This window comes from Bidens hawaiensis, unplaced genomic scaffold (genome assembly GCF_021521415.1).
Source record: "Bidens hawaiensis isolate Kalapana, Puna unplaced genomic scaffold, B.hawaiensis_p1.1 tig00044259_1, whole genome shotgun sequence".
NCBI classification, from domain to species: Eukaryota; Viridiplantae; Streptophyta; class Magnoliopsida; order Asterales; family Asteraceae; genus Bidens; species Bidens hawaiensis.
The window spans coordinates 75977-85271 of NW_027497867.1; the positions used below are offsets into that span (position 1 = coordinate 75977).

At 33.9% G+C, this 9295-nt stretch overlaps 1 pseudogene across 1 annotated transcript; it reads right to left on the minus strand.

Annotated features, from left to right (window-relative positions):
* Positions 1–1391: 1391 nt before the first annotated feature.
* LOC143594863 (putative disease resistance protein At5g66910) lies at positions 1392–8789 on the minus strand (annotated as a pseudogene). Its single transcript, XR_013146421.1, has 5 exons — positions 8107–8789; positions 7525–7929; positions 3171–3526; positions 2722–2942; positions 1392–2207 (listed from the first exon to the last, which is right to left on the minus strand). The product of XR_013146421.1 is annotated as a putative disease resistance protein At5g66910 (transcript).
* Positions 8790–9295: the final 506 nt, after the last annotated feature.

Below are 9295 nucleotides of genomic sequence, written 5' to 3' on the forward strand. Positions count from 1 at the left end.
ATCATACTCTTGAGTCATAACTTCATCAAACAGTTGGTGAGCGTAGTAGATCTGCACAAATTAAAACACCACATTATTTCACTTTTATGCTAAAATAAAAAATAAAAGATTCACAATTATGCTCTAGTGGTTGATCTGCCCAAATTAAAACACAAAATTGTTTCACCTTTATGCTAAAATAAAAATAAAAGAATTACAAAATTATGCTCCAACAACTCTGCGTCCATCTAATTATTTCACTCTTACACTTCTTAGTTTCTTTGTATATTCAAACTACAAGTTATCCAAACCAAAGCTTAATCAATCCTGTAAAATAATGAATGAAGATACTAACACAAAAAATCGACCGACTACATAAGCCGTTAATGAAACAAATACAAACCCTAAAATGCGAACAAATAGAAAATGCTAATAAATAATCAAACTATGAGAATCGAACAATAGGCCACAAGAAGGCGGGAGATGATCTTCGGGATTTAATAATTGTTACTGATGTTTGAGATAATTAGTTAGACGACAAGAGAGAGCAAAATAAGAGTGTGAGTTAAGGTTTCTAATATTATGGTTTAGAAACCTGTTGCCCGCCTACCTGTTGCCCGCCTACCTGCTATATTGATGTAATATTTATGTTTCTACATTAAGGGATTTACAATCAAATATGCAAGAGCGAACAAAAAAAAAAAAAAAATAGGAAGGAAGTGAGTTGACAATTACTAATAGAAAAATAGTGACTTGACAATTATGTGACATTGATGTGGAACCCTAGAATAATGACATATGGAAATTAAGGTTTAGTTTAATAGTATAGTAAAATTTATAAAAGTTAATAAAGCAAGATGGAAGATTTATAGTTAACAAGTGATTTGATATTTTTTTCTCTAAAGGGTATGTTTAAACCAAACCTATTGTGGCTAGAACCCGTTTTAACCTGAAACCAAATTGAAAGTTTTTTACTCGGTGTGAACCATTAACATTTCACAAGCAGTAAAAATGTCAAGTAAATGTTCATAACAAAATAACAATTATATATATGTGAAAACTTTACTACAAAATACAAATGTTTATATAAAAATTCTATCAGATTGTAAATTTCTCTTACAGCTTGTGTATTACACAGGTTTTTAACCTAGTATAAGGATATGATGATTTTACCAACTAGGAAATTTCTCGTACTATTCTAACTTACAAGTACAGAACATCATTCAGGTTCCTTTTTCACGTAATTCCAGCAAACCAAGTTCAAATGCAAGCATCAGAAAACATACATACAATATGCCATAGTTTTCTGCTAATTAACCAACTTCCATTAATAGTGTAAACAAATTAAATATACATAAAAAAAACATAAACAAAAAACTCCAAATCAAGGCCATTGAGTGTAAATACAAAAATCAAATAATTTTCATCAGGGTTTCTAATCTATCTTCTTCCACTAGCTCTGCTTCCACATTATCAAACTCCAACCATTGATAATATATTTCTTCATTACACACCACTTGTGTGTGAGATAGCTCCCCTACAGACCGCGGCAGCTCATAAATTCCTGTACAACCCTTCATGTAAATTGCTCTTAAACCAACAAACTTTCCCATCTCTGCTGGTAACTCACTCAAGCTTAAACAATCTGAAATATCCAAAATACTTAACTTTTCAAGTCTTGTGATTGATTCAGGAAGCTTTTCAAGTTTTGTACACGACCGAAGACTTAAGTTTTCCAAATTAGTTAACTTTCCAATTTCCTCTGAGATTTCACACATCTCGTTGCAGTTGGTGATGCTTAAAGTCTTAAGGTGGACCCCGTCACACAATAATCCCGGGAATGTCACTAAATCTTGACAGTAATCCATCTCAAGTTCCACTAGTTTTGGCCACACTTTGAGGTTGTTATCAGTACCAACTTTTGTTTCAAAAGCATTGCCTATTTTGCACATTATAAATGATACTTTCTGCAAGTTTTCTAAGGCTAATATATTTACATTTAGTGAAGAGATTACAATGCGTTCAAGTCTAATCCTTGATAAATTGGATAAACAGCCAAGAAGATGGAGATTCTCAATGTATAATGGGTATAAACCGTAGTTTGTGACGTTTAAAATGTTATCCCTTCATGAAGTGAGGTAACGTGTATGTTTTTGATTTTAAGTTCAACACCATGACCTCAACTTCTGGGACTTTCAAGTCACACCATCTTGAAGAGAACAACTCTCCTGCAAATGTACAGTTTTAGTCAGTTATAAGAAACAAAATCTAGAGTAGGTTCCGTTAAAAGATTAATGTCATATGTAAAACTTGAAATATTTCATATAATCCCAAACAGAAATTAAAAATATCATATATACACACCCAACTTTAGTGAACTTTTACTTAATGGCTATTCTACCCCTTCCATTATATTTGTTTAAACCTTAATTTTATTTTATCTTTTGTGTTTTAACTATATATTTTGAGAAAACTATTGTTTTTGGGTAAAAAAGATTAAACAAAATATGGGTTATTGATTTAAAATTTGAAGTTAAAGATGAGCATACATGAAATTTCAAGTTTCAGAAAAATAAGGGTAAAATGACATTTATTATATTGATTTAATGAATTCGGCATACTTTAACTCCTTTGTAAGGGCATATATGATATTCTTAGTTTTAGATGGGTATAGTATGATGCTTTTCAAGTTTGTAGGGGTATGTATATCACTAAAAAATACAGGACTGAAGCAAGCAAGACCTGTAGAAATAGAAAATATGCAGGCTCGCATGGGTTCTTGAACATTCAAAATTGATGCTGGCAGATGTTCTCCATGTGCATTTATAATTAACCTTTTCCTGTGTGCAATTGGTACTTCTGGTTTGCTACTTAGGTGGATAGCAAGCTCCCTCAGTAAATCATGCTGTGTGACAAATTGCTGGTCGCAGTAGTTTACTGTTGCGCCTGAATCTTTCCTAACACTAAACAAAGTAATACAAAGTAATGAATAGGCTTGTAAACGAACTGAGCATGTCCAAGTTCGTTCATTACACTTTAACCAAACAAAGTAACAAACAAGACATCATTCGTTTAACTAAATAAACCAAAAATGTTGTTCATTTGTTAAATAAACGAACATAAGCAAACATCCTGTCAAAAGGAAGGTACACTGAACGTTCGCTTTGTTAGTATGAAGAAAGATTACGTACCCGCTGGCAACAAGAGTGACAAGATTTCTGAACGAAAGTCTAACAATCTTGTCAAACGTATCATGGCCCTCATGATCATGGTTGTATAAATGCACCCACATATCTAGAAGAGCGCTGGCTGGGATCCTTTGATCTTCTGGGAATAACCCAAAGTCCATAAAATATTCCTTAAATTCTTCATCCAGTGTCTTGAAGCTCCTTTCTAGATGGTTTCGTACTTCTTCATTCAAATCTAGAACCAAACTGCCCTGAGACAAACTCTTTAGCATTGATCTCCATGCTGACTCATCTCTCCCGTTTAAGGAACTGCCCACCACTCTAAGTGTCAACGGATGTTTCTTGCAACGTTTCACCATCTATAAAACCGTTAGTCCTCAAATTAACAATGAGTATAACAGAAACATTGCTTCTTTAAGATTTTAAAAGATAAAAAGGGTATTTTGGTCATTTTACCTAAGTTAACAGAAAGCGCAAGTTAGCCGTAGACCCCAAACTTGTTACAAAATTGAAACCACAAAACCCAAACTTGTTATGTTTAAACCTTAGTACCCAAAGATATTACTTAGGCCAAACCACAGGGGCCTCTTGTGTAATAAACTCTATTTTCTATCATTCTATACTATAACAATTCTAATTGGGAGCAATCATTGGTTACTTTTTATTATTATTTTCTTATTTTTGGCTTCTTAGTTGACCATCTAATTTGGTTATTAGGTTTTCACGTATTTTTCTTGTATGTGTTAGTGGTGTTCTCAGGCCCTCGATTGTGGAGGCGCCAATGACCATGTTATCCTCGATAGTCACCGCCAAACCACAACACCACTATTAAGCCGTGTGTTGTGGCTTAACTACCTAATGCTAGTTATAGCCACGTAGAAAGTGATGCAATAGTTTGCTGACCCTTTATTTTGAGCATTGTGGTTTAACTAGCTTTAACTACCCACTACCCCATACTCTTCACGCCTTCATGTGTTGCCCTCTTTTGTTTGCATTCTCTTGTTAATGTCACATATTTGTTCATGGTTGATTACATGTCACTTCACATATTTTTAGGTTTGTTATATGTATGGGTTTTAAAAGCAGGGGCTTTCGAGTGGCTAACTAAAATTATTTTTGAGTTATACGGAGAAGGGTTTCTTTGGGGGGGTTTTAAACCAAAACATTTAATAATTTCTACTATTTCAGGTGAATGTTTAAACCAAAAATTCACTATTTAACTAAAACTGATTTTGGTGAATATTTGCAGAACATATAACCCAAAGGCAAACAAAAGAAATGACAGATTTTGGTTTAAACCAAAACATTCACCATTTAACTAAAGCTGATTTGGGAGGATATTTGCAGACCATATAACCCAAAAGCAAACAAAAGCAAACAAAAGCAAATCGTCTATCTCAGATAGCTTTAGGGTATCAAATATAAAGGATACAATATAAACAGAGTGTGTGTGACTAAATCGATGACTACTTTTGTGCATTTGGTGATGGATTTGCTCTTTTCTATACACTCATAGGTTTGGTTTGGGTTTCAAAACTAGTTTACAAACAACTTTGAATGTCATTTTATTTGTGTGTACATAAGAATTAGTTTATACACGACATCTGATGAAGATACAGTACATTGGAACAAATAAAATAAGTGCATATTTGACATTTAATAATTTGTACTATTTCAGCCTAAAAGGACAAAGATAATGCACTCTCCTCATCAGGTATGACACATTATATTGTCTAAAAAAACACACTGCCCCCCCCCACCACACCCCCCCAAAAAAAAAACACAAACACGGTACCAGCAGCGTTTACACTTTACACCACTGAGCCGACATCTTGATGCAAACAAACAGCCACAATTAATATTTACTACAAAACCCCATCATATACTATTTCAGGATAAGGGACAAACATGAAAACTGTTCGACAAGTCTACAACTGCATAGCCAAGGATGCACCGAAAAGTTTTTGAACATCAAACGAAGCATCTAACAAAAATGACTAGGGGTGGCAATCTTGACCCAAAGCATATCAAATGGGTCAGTTTGGGTTGATTTGAAAATTATATGGATGGTTTGGGTCAGATATTTTAAATAAAAGGGTCAAAATGGGTTACTTGAAATTCCACCTCCTTATTTTCGGATCAAAATGGGTCAACAAACTTAAACAAATGGGTCGATGTGGGTTAGTGTTCTAAGGAAATGTGGCAGGTTCGGGTCGGAACGGGTTTTGGAGTGGCACATATTTCCACACAAGATAGGTTTCGGCACAATAAGGGGTATGGATTGGAACGAGTTCGGTTCATGTTTCGTCTCGGATAAGGTTTCGAGCCGACACGAGTTTTCGCACGGGATGGGTTGGGTTTCGGTTTCTTTTTGGTCGGTTTCGGATTCGTTTTCGGTTTTTGGTTTCGTTTTGGTCGGTTTTTTGGGATTTTCAGTTCATTTCTGTTCAGTTTCAGTTTTTTAGTTTTGTTTTGATCGATTTTTTCGGTTTCGATCATTTCGGTTCGGCTAGGTTTTTTGTTCCATTTTCGTCGACTTTTTTTGTTTCGGTTCATTTCTCGGGTTTTTTTTAAACGAGGACAATGGAGGAAACATTTTAGGTTTTCTACTTTTTTTTGTTTTTGATTTATATTTTGAGTTATGATATTTTAGTTTTATTTTTTTTTAACTTTTTTTAGTGCCTTTTGATCTTAATAAAAAACCCCTCAAAAAAAATAATAAAAAAATCATAACTCAAAATATAAATAAAACATATTAAAAAGTAAAAATAAACAAAATTTTTCCTTCATTGTCCTCGTTCAAGAAAAAAATCGACCCGATCCCGTTAACCCTGACCCGCTCCGACCCGAACCAAAACAACCATTTTCTTAATTGACTCATTCCGACCCTAACCCATTTTGACCAAACCCAACCCATTTGACACCCCTAAATTCATGACCCAATTCATGGGGCAAATCTTTTGTTATGTATATACAATCCACATGTAGTAGATAAATAAAAGTGGTCATGTAACTATCCGTAAACTATGTTCGTCTGAACTAAGTCGCAAGCCATGCAACTATGATGCAACTTTATAAATCAAACACTAAATCTATGAACAAAAAACACCAAACCTACAACCCTACTTTTCCCGCAGCGAAGCGCGAGCTTAAACCCTAGTTCATTACATTTATTAAGTGAATGACATTGTCATATTAATAAAGTATTAAGCTTTCAAGTGCATAAACATGAACAAATTTTTTTGTTCATTTAGTTAAATGAACGAACATGGACACATGTCTCGTTCCTTCATTTATGCCCATTGATGTTCATTCACTTTAATTTGTTTATGTTTGTTCATTTATATTCATTTAAGTTTGTCAGTTTAAGACTTAGTTTGTGTAAGTTTGTTCATTTATGTCCATTGACGTTAGTTCACTTAAAATTGTTTATGCTCATTTATTTTTCTTAGTTTACGACTTACATTTGTTTAAGTTCGTCATGTTATATCCGTTAGTACAATTATTTAAATTTTTGACCTCATTACAATTTACTAATTGACTTACGTTTGTTTAAGTTTGTTCATTTATGTTCGTTCGTTAACGTTCATAAGTTTGGTAGTTTACAACTTACGTTTGTTTAGGTTCGTTCTTTTTATCTGTTAATAATACAATCATTTAAAATTTTCAAGCTCATTACAATTTACTAATTTAGTATAGCTTTTATAACTTTTGAGACCAACACATTGTTCACATTTTGATAGAAACTTGGTTCGGGTTAGTATCCATAATGCCAAAAGGGTCAAGTTAATTAAAGAATATTTTCAGTTTCCCGCTTGTCATTTAACTTAAAGAGTATTCAAATGAGAGTCAAAGTCAAAGGCTTAATTTGAGGAGTCAAATGCTAAAGTAATGGAGAAGTTTCAACACTCATTTAGAATCAATATGCCTAGGGTCATATCTTAAAGGAAATCAATGTTTTTTTTTAAGAATTTACTTGGTTAAAATCCTTGTAATGGAGATCTAATCCTTCTCGAATAGGATTAATTGGAGAATAGCCCATCTCGAATCGGGCCAACTATCCTTTAATTTCTTGTTTAAGTTTTGGGTTTCTATCATTTACTTTTAATCGTTTTAGCTCAGTTATGTTTCTTTAATTAAGTTAAGTTATGTTCCTTCATTTACGTTCGTGAACCGTTCGTTTGTACTTTAAGCGAATGAACATGTCCGATTCTTTATAAGCAAACACGAACCACAAAGCTCCGTTAGTCTAATTGTTTGTGTTCGATTGTTCGTTCGCTAAAAGTTAAATGAATGAACATGAACATGCACTGTTCGTGCTCGTTCGGTTTGTTTAGAAAACAGAGAATTTTGTTACCTGATTCACAAGATTGTCATCAACAGTAGGCCTTGGTCTCTTCCTACCAACACTAAATGCCGAACGATGAAAAAGAATCTTGGCATCTTCTTCGCTCAAAGGGTCAAACTGAAACACATCAAACTGCGAAAAAGCGGTTCTTGAAGTAACCAGAATTTTGCATCCTTTGATGTTTAACGGAAAATTATCAATAAACGTATCAGACCACACATCATCCAACACTAAAAGCATAGGACTTGATACATTCTCATACAAAAAGTTTCCCAGCTTATTTTTTGCATCTTCATTGCTTTGAAATGGAATGGGTTGGCCAGATGGATTTATATTAAACAGATCATTCACAATCGCCATGAAATTCGGCGTTTCTGAAACCGTCACAAAGAAAATGGTTTCCCCCAAATTTCTCTGCCCGATTAGAACCACAACATATGTTTAGTACATTAAACAAGCAAGACAATTATTAATGTCTTCACACGACAGCATTATTATTATTATTATTATTATTATTATTATTATTATTATTATTATTATTATCATTATTATTATTATATGTATAATCAATAATGATATGAAGACTTTGACCTTGAATTTGAGGATCATAGCACAACATGGTTGCCAAAGTAGTCTTTCCGCATCCACCCGCAGCCGCAACAACGACAGCGGAGCTTTCGCTTTCGTCATCATCGACATACATCAAATCATCATCAAGAAGTTTAGCCTTGAGCTTCTTTAACGGTTGATCAAAGGCCACAATGCCTGCAGGCCGGACGGGCACACGCCAACCGAGTCTGCTCCTTTCGACCAAGTCAAAACCTAATCGATCTCTTCTTGAAGAAACTGACAAGGAACTAGTAGTGCTCAATGCCTGGTGGATCTGTTTCATATCCAATGTCCATCCGTTGTTTGACATCACTGACCTCCATAAGTGTCTGCTTGATATCTCGGGTCTGATCGGCTTGAACTTGGAGCTGAAAGAAGCTTAGCAGCTTGCTGTTGACGTCTTTGAGCTTGAGCGAGTGAGTGAACTTCTTGATTAAGTTCCTTTTGAATTTCAGGCATTTATGTATTGGATTTCATCAAGGAACATGGCGGACTGGTGGTTGGGTCTATCGAGTATGTGGTTGAGTCTTACGAGGTCGTTGATGATCGGGGTTACTGTCTGTAAGGTTTGTTGGAGTTCAGGCTTGAAATTGGCTGTTGTCTTTTGCTACAAATGCAACAGCTTCAGTAAGTTTGGTAATCGATTCGGAAACAAGGAAATCCATTCTAATGTAATTGCTGTTGTTTGAGTGGAAGGAAGGAAGGAAGGAAGGAAGGAAGGAAGAAGAGATCAGATGGATCATATCATGGATGGCTTCTGTACAAATGTCTTCCTTCTTAGGGTCAACCGCACTTGGAATGAATTGAAGAGAGAGAGAAATATCTCTTTTTTAGTTTTATTTGTACAACAAGGTAGCATTTCCAAGATGATGTTATTCACACTTGTAACATGGATTTAATAGATACCGGCTCATAAAATTTAAAAAGTTGCCCGCATCATACTTTTTTTTCTAGACTTTCAATTCTTTTAAAAATTTTATTTGGTATATAATTCTCTAATATTTATTAAGCTTATCATATTTGTAATATTGTTATCATTTTTTGTAAAACTTTTTTTATTTTCTCTTTTTATGTTTACTATTCTTTATCGTAATAATATAATTTTTTATTATTATAAAATATAATTAAAGAAATAATGATATAAAAACGATAAAACGATTTGTATAGTATA